This window comes from Giraffa tippelskirchi, chromosome 6 (assembly GCF_054371585.1).
Source record: "Giraffa tippelskirchi isolate mGirTip1 chromosome 6, T2T-mGirTip1v1.2.pri, whole genome shotgun sequence".
In the NCBI taxonomy this organism is placed as follows: Eukaryota; Metazoa; Chordata; class Mammalia; order Artiodactyla; family Giraffidae; genus Giraffa; species Giraffa tippelskirchi.
In genome coordinates, this window is record NC_137280.1 from 87,553,241 (window position 1) to 87,561,786 (window position 8,546).

The following is an 8,546-nucleotide window of genomic DNA, read 5'->3' on the forward strand; positions in this document are numbered from 1 at the left end:
TGTTGAAGCCTGGCTTGGAGAATTTTGAGCATTATTTTGCTAGCATGTGAGATGAGTGCAATTGTGCAGTAGTTTGAGCATTCTTTGGCATTGCCTTTCTTTGGGATTGGAATGAAAACTGACATTTTCCAGTCCCATGGCCACTGCTGAGTTTTCCAAATTTGCTGGCATATTGAGTACAGCACTTTCACAGCATCATCTTTTAGGATGTGAAATAGCTCAACTGGAATTCCATCACCTCCACTAGCTTTGTTCATAGTGATGATTCCTAAGGCCCACTTGACTTCACATTCCAGGATGACGGGCTCTAAGTGAGTGATCACACCATTGTGGTTATCTGAGTCATGAAAATCTTTTTTGTATAGTTCTGTGTGTTCTTGCCACCTCTTCTTAATATCTTCTGCTTCTGTTAGGTCCATACCATTTCTGTCCTTTATTGTGCCCATCTTTGCATGAAAAGTTTCCTTGGCATCTCTAATTTTCTTGAAGAGATCCCTAATCTCAATTTATATTCCCCAAAAACATGTCAGAATTTCTCATCTAAAGTCCCCAAAACATGACAATTTGGCGAAGAGGCTGGATATGGGCCAGGAGTTGGTACTCAGAGATGGCACAGGGGATCTCTTGAAGGAGAAATTTTCATACAAAAATTATGAATTTTAATTTTTGAATGCAAAATTGTAGAGTTTCAACCTTGTTCTAATGCCAATTTCAGGTAAAACTCATCATGTCGTTTGTTTTTTTGTTTCCAGGTGGTCACCTCTACTACATGGAATTGGGGAATGATACAGAAATTTCAGAATTTCTTCTTCTGGGAATCTCAGAGGAACCAGAACTGCAGCCCCTCATATTTGGACTTTTCCTCTCCATGTACTTGATCACTGTGTTTGGAAACCTGCTCATCATCCTGGCTGTCAGCTCAGACCCCCATCTCCACACCCCCATGTACTACTTCCTCTCCAACCTGTCCTTTGTAGACATCTGTTTCATCTCTACCACCATCCCAAAGATGTTGTGGAACATCCAAACACAGAGCCAAGTTATCACCTATGAAGGCTGCATCACACAAAATTATTTTTTCCTACTCTCTGCAGTATTGGACATCTTCCTCCTCACAGTGATGGCCTATGACCGCTTTGTGGCCATCTGTCACCCCCTGCACTACATGGTCATTATGAACCCTCGGCTCTGCTTTCTGCTGGTTCTGGTGTCCTGGACCATCAGTGTCCTGAATTCCTTGTTACAAAGTTTAATTTTGTTACAGCTTTCTTTTTGTACTGTCGTGGAAATCCCTGACTTTTTTTGTGACCTCAGTCAGATAACCCAACTTGCCTGTTCTGCCACCTTTCTTAATAATATGGTAATGTATCTTGCAGTTGTGCTTCTGGGTGGTGGTCCCCTGGCTGGTATCCTTTATTCTTACTCAAAGATAGTTTCCTGTATATGTAGAATCTCATCAGCTCAGGGGAAGTATAAAGCATTTTCTACCTGTGCATCTCACCTCTCAGTTGTCTCCTTATTCTTTTGTACGAGCCTAGGAGTATATCTTAGCTCTGCTGCTACCCACAGCTCACACTCAAGTGCAACAGCCTCGGTGATGTACTCTGTGGTCACACCCATGCTGAACCCCTTTATCTACAGTCTGAGAAACAAAGACATAAAGGGGGCTCTGAAAAGATTCCTTGTGATGGCAAGTCTAAAAAGGCCAATTATTCTGGATTTGGAGAAGTGCCCAAGATTGCAGATCTCAAAGTCTCAGAGTCAGTAGTTGTGACTTTTTAATCAGACTTTGGAAGTACAAGTTGCCCTGTTATTTATTTTCTGGAATTCTCATTTTTTTTCAACTACTCTACACAATTTAACTACTCACTTAATTACTCTTCTCTGTCAGATATCCAACCATTTTTCTTTCCTTCTTGTTCTTTCTTCCTCTTTTTCCTACTTCATCCCCAAGCTTTGATATCAAAAAGTTTGAAATTCTCATTTATCTCATGAAACTGCTGGATTTATTAAGAACAATTTCTTCTAAAATTACAAATACCATCCCAGGTGATGCATCTAGTTTTACTAAAAGAATAATGATGAGTTACCACTTCATCAGAAAGAAACTAAACTACAGAGTTCATTTTTATAACATTGTGGGAAAGGAAAAACCCAAGACTACAATTTTTCACTTCTGGGTCCATCATTCCTTTTTATATCACTGGCCTGAACTAACTAGTGCTCCTGATAATATAGACCTTAACATAACAGTCTGTTTTATAAAAGGTCATTGGGTTTTATTCTCCTGAATAGGACTCTATTCTCTTATCAGACTCTATGTACACATTCCCTACCATAGTCATTAGCAAAGCTGATTATCAAATACAGATCTGCCAGGGTGGTCTACACAGAAACAGAAACGGAAATAAATCAATTGACTTAATATGATCTTCAGCCTTATTATGACTTAGTCAGAGTCATATGACTTAATATGAATCAGAGATGATATTGCATGTAATTAAACAAATTTTAAGTGATACTTTGTATTATTACACATGCCATTTCTTTTTAAGCCATATGTATACTCATTAAAGTATGGAATATTAGTGTAAATGTATAAGGTGATTTATTCATTGAGGTAAAGGATTGATGAACCTATTCTTATTTTTTCTTATTGAATTATCTCACTCATCCTACTTGAAAATTTCAGGTGATGCCTACAGCTATTACTTTTCCCATTGTTCTAAATAAAACTTAGCATCCATTCTAAATGTTGTCAGAAACAAAATGAGCAGTGAATGGGCAGTATCATCCACTATTTATCTCACATGTACAAAGCAATTCCTTCAACTGTCATGATCAAAACCAAATCATAAGAATGTGCCTTCCTGTATAGACATAAGACTCAGGGTCAGCCTGTTTTGTACACAAACATGCATGTTCTGCCAAGATCTCCTGGCTATCAGGAAAGGAACATCAATGAAGTCACTTTTTAATAGAGTTGTGTGGGGGGAAAAGTTGGATGAGAGTAATCAGAAATGCCATTTGCAAGTGTTAGAACACAGTGAAACATAACAAGCAGTAGATTATTATCTTTGCCCTTAATGTCGTTCCACTGATGATTATATTTGTTAGCAGGCTGAGTAACCATCCATCATAAAATAAAATAGTAAAATATAATGTATTTATTATCAAATGAGATGGTATGGTTTGGAGTTGTTCCAAGTTATTCTAGATTTCTTGTGAGTCTGTAATTAGCTGTCAGTCTCTGTAACTAGCTTTCAGTCTCTATACAGTTGGAGAAGGAAATGGCAACCCACTCCAGTATTCTTGCCTGGAGAATCCTAGGGACAGAGAAGCCTGGTGGGCTGCTGTCTATGGGGTTGCACAGAGTCAGACATGACTGAAGTAACTTAGTAGCAGCAGCAGCAACAGCTCTATACAGTACTTCTAAGGCTCATCCATGATCCTGTGCCTGGTTGTAGTGCTCTTCTCTCTAAAACCAAACTGTGGACAGTTCATCCATTTCTATATCTAGGTTAACATAGTTTACAGAAAAAAATCAGTTTGTCATAAGTAAGTTGTCTTAAAAGAGATTGAGGGCCAAAGAATTGATGCTTTTGAACTGCGGTGTTGGAGAAGACTCTTGAGAGTCCCTTGGACTGCAAGGAGATCAAACCAGTCAATCCTAAAGAAAATCAACCCTAAATATTCATGGGAGGACTGATGCTGAAGGTCCAATAGTTTGGTCACCTGAAGTGAAGAGCTGACTCATTGGAAAAGCCCTTGATGCTGGGAAGGATTGAGGTCAGGAGGAGAAGAGGGCAATAGAGGATGAGGTGGTTGGATGGCATCACCGACTCAGTGATGGGAGTCCGACTGTTTGTGACACCACGGACTGTAGCCTGCTAGGCTCCTCTGTCCATGGGATTCTCCAGGCAAGAATACTGGAGTGTGTTGCCATGCCCTCCTCCAGGGGATCTTCCCAACCCAGGGATCAAACCCAGTGTCTCTTATGTCTCCTGCATTGACAGTGGGTTCTTTACCACTAGCAACACGTGGGAGTGAAAGTGAAAGTTGCTCAGTGTATCTGACTCTTTGAGACCCCGTGGACTGTAGCAGCCAGGCTCCCCTGTCCATGGGACTTCTGTAGGTCAGAATACTGGGCTGTGTAGCCATTCCCCTCTCCAGGGGCTCTTCCCAACACAGGGAATGAATCCAGGTCTCCCGAATTGCAGGCAGATTCTTTACCTTTTTAACCATCAAGGAAACCAATGCCACCTAGGAATCCCATTGAACAGGGTAAGGAAAGAAGATTTCATATGACTCCCATTTCCTCTACCCCAAGTCTGGACATCCCAGTGAGAAGAGAGACACCTCAAAGCGGGGAAAGAAGAGTGAAGTGAACATCTGTGCTTGTAATTTGGAGTAACAAGAGGAATACGTACCCAATGAACAGATATAGGGAGCAAAATTCTTCACAGCTGCAAATTCAGGGCTTAATGGGACACCATTGTTTCTTTTGGGTGTTCAAAGCCTGATTCAGAGACCGGTATTTCACTCCTTCCTGCCATCTTGCTGGGGGGAAGATTTCAATCTCTACCATCAACCATCCAGGGGGAATTTGTGATTCCTCCTGGAGACTGTCTTCTCAGAGATCACAATCCGTTGAGTTTAAAACCCCGTAGACATTGTAGGAGTGAATCAGAGAGAAGGAAAACCAAGAATGCTTACCTGAGCCAATCCTCCCTAAACTATGGCCCCCAGTTCACTGTGATTGGTTGCTTGTTTGCCTCATTAATTAATTAATTTATTTATGATACCTAAGAAAGAAGTGAATACTGTACTCAGCAAAGCAAGGTCAATGTTGAAAATTAAATTGAAGTGCATGTTAAGTTGCTTCAGTCGTGTCTGACTCTTTTGACCCTGCAGAATGTAGCCCTCCAGACTCCTCTGTCCAAGAGATTCTCCAGGCAAGAATGCTGGAGTGGGTTGCAGTGTCCTCCCCAGGGGATCTTCCTGACCCAAGGATCGAACCTGCATCTCTTACAACTCCTGCATTGGCAGGAGGGTTTTTTTACCACTAGCGCCACCTTGGAAGCCCAGTTAGAAGATAGAATGGGAGATGTAAAGTGCTTCTGGTAAAAGTGGAAAAATAATTCCAAAGATCTTCGTAATTAGCGGGAGTAGAGAAATATCCTTATTAGCAGAGGAGGGAATACACAATGAAGTGATGGCATTCTTTTTATTTTAAAAGATGGTGCATATCTGACTGTATGTTAAGGAGAAATACAGACCAAAGAATTCTTGAAAGTATTCTCTTGCAACAGCATTTCATTAGATATATTTCTCATGGTATCCTCTCAATGTGTATTCACATGAAAGAAAATTATATAATATATCAAAGCAGACATGGTAATGACCTTTACTTTCAAATTATTTCATTATCTGTGAAGGTGAATATATTTGTGGATTTGTTAGATATGTACTTTCTCCATTGTAAATTGTCTATGAGAGTCCTTTCCTTTTGTATAGTGATATCACAGTATTTTTACTGCCTTTTTTCTTCACATTCATTAAAAAAAGCAAAAAGGGCTTTTGGGGTTGTTTTTTTTTAACCAACTAGCTGTTTTACATTTGGTTCATTTATGTATGTATATATTTTTTGTTGAAGAGGGGAATACTAATTTTCTAGACATATTGGGAAACATCCCCTCACAAGTCAATGTTTTGAAACTCCATGGGACCTAGAAAACACAGGTTATCATTCTCAGATTTGGAGAAAACATTAGATCAAGGTTGAGATTAGATGTAATGCGGTGAGACTTCTGGAAGGCAGGAGCGTTCATGGAGAACTAAGAATAGACTGGATTCACCTGGTTTCTACTAATCTGATCTCTTGGGAACAGAGACTCAAAAGGAATCATTTTCTTTGTGTTCAGATCAGAGTCCCACAGGGAAATTATGAGCTCAGAAGTTGGGGCAACAACGGAAACGGAGCAGCCTAGGGAGCTATAACTATCTCCTCTGCTGCAATTCCTTAGTGTGTGCATTCCTGGTGCTGGAGAGGACTTGGTTTTTGCTTTTAGAGTCTTATAATAGCTCAGGAACAAATATTTTGCTCCTTCCTGTTGGCTTGTCTGGAAACAGAGCTTCCATCTCCATTGCTGATCATCCAGACAGCAATTCAGACATCCATACAGAGATTTTTCTCTTAGAGACATTATCCAGGACATCTGAGAACTCAATAGGTACGTGAGGAAAAAAGGTTCAGAGAGAAATGAACCTGAAAACTTTTACCTAAGCTCACCTAAGAGCCAGACCACTCTAGCCCTGAGACAAGAGATTGCCATGTGTTTATGCTAGATAGACAAATTAATCTATAATTAATTCACTTAATATGGTAAAAAGAGAAGTGTCTTTTGAACTTAGAAATACAAGGAGCATTGTTACAGCTAACTCATGGAAGAGAAAGTTCAGCTTAATGAGAATGAAGAAAGAATTCGAGGCATAGTGTAGTTCCAGTAAAATTAGAACATAGCTGAGGATATTTACAGTTAAGGGGAGTTGTATTATAGAATATTAGGTTCAGAGTCTTTTGCAGTGAACTAAAGGCATTTTAAAGGCATTTTTTAAATGCTTAAGATGGGATGTATTTGAGCATGTGTTTACTCAGTTCAGTTCAGTCGCTCAGTCGTGTCCGACTCTTTGCGACCCCATGAATTGCAGCACGCCAGGCCTCTCTGTCCATCACCAACTCCCGGAGTCTACCCAAACCCATGTCCATCGAGTCAGTGATGCCATCCAACCATCTCATCCTCTGTCGTCCCCTTCTCTTCCTGCCCCCAATCCTACCCAGCATCAGGGTCTTTTCCAATGAGTCAATTCTTCGCATGAGGTGGCCAAAGTATTGGAGCTTCAGCTTCAACATCAGTCCTTCCAATGAATACCCAGGATTGATCTCCTTTAGGATGGATTGATTGGATCTCCTTGCAGTTCAAGGGACTCTCAAGAGTGTTCTGCAACACCACAGTTCAAAAGCATCAATTCTGTGGCGCTCAGCTTTCTTCACCGTCCAACTCTCACATCCATACATGACCACTGGAAAAACCATAGCCTTGACTAGACGGACTTTTGTTGGCAAAGTAATGTCTCTGCATGTGTTTAATAGAAAGACTCATTTTTTGATTAGATAGTTTGTTTTTATGATATTGAGCCACATGAACTGTTATTAAATTTTGGAGACTAATCCTTTGTTGCTTGCATGTTTTGTAAATATTTTCATGTTTTGCATCTTTCATTTTCATGTTTGTCCGTGTATCATGTTTATGTTTGAGAATGTTTGTGTGTTGATTAGAAACAGACTAAGGGAGGTGGATATTTGTTTTCATGTATGTCCCTCATGTTGGATATCCATATAGATAACAACTTGTACCTAATATGAAAAAGAGTTATGCTAACAAGCTCTACTTTACAACTGTTTCATTACTGAGAGGTGGGGAAGCAACAGTGACACTTGACACGTAGGGAAAAAAATCAACTTCATCTCATTGGCAGTGATAACCATTCATTTGTTAACAGGAAGGAACTATTCTATTTACTTATTGAGTAAATCTGTCGAGCACCTCCAGACAGTGTATACTACTCTCTTACTACGTAAAAGAGAATATTAGCATTTATAATGGTTCCATTGGCCACCCATGACAAAAAAACTAATATATGGTACATCCCAGAGTCTTTTCATATGGTATCATTTTAAAAAATATTTCAATTTTTAAAATGTACAATGGTTGTTGTACCTTGTATATTTTCTGTTTTAAATTGAGAATTTATTTTCTATGATCATTACTCTAATGGAATGTTTAATCAGTAAAGGGTCATAACATTGTAAAATGTTGTTTGTTTCTCTGGAGACTAAATTGTGTGTATGTTTTTCCTGATTTATTAGATATTCTGGGCATTGACGAGATATAACTGGGGTTCAGATATTTCCAGAACCAATAAAAAATTTTTTTCTCATCACAATCTCTCAGGAACCACGTGAGTATTCTAGATCTTTTCACCCACTGATGTGTAGGTCTCCTCTGTTTTTAGATTGACTTAAATGTTTCCTTAAATACAGGATACAAAATGGTCATATAAATATGAATCTCCATGTTTACATATCCATGGGAGGCTTACCAACTGAAATTTGGGTATTATTTCTACATTCTTTTATTTAGTGAGGTAACATTGGTTTAAAACTTCGCATAAGTTTCATGTGTATATTATATTTTGACTTCTACTACAGTGCTCACCACCAAAAGTTCAGTTTCCATCTTTCACTACACAGTTGTCTCTATTTACCCATTTTGTCACCCCCAGTGCTCCCTGTGACAACTACTGTGTTCTCTGTATCTAAGTTTTTGTTATTATTTGATTTGGTTTGTTCATTTATTTAATGATTTGTATATATATATATATATACACATACTTTATTCCAAACCTGAGTGAAATCATATGGTGTTTGTCTTCTTCCATCTGAGTTATTTCCTTTCATCATACCTCCTAGTTTAGATGAATGT

At 39.1% G+C, this 8,546-nt stretch overlaps 1 pseudogene; it reads left to right on the forward strand.

The window, feature by feature from the left end:
* Positions 1-670: 670 nt before the first annotated feature.
* LOC145510310 (olfactory receptor 7A10-like) lies at positions 671-1,768 on the forward strand (annotated as a pseudogene).
* Positions 1,769-8,546: the final 6,778 nt, after the last annotated feature.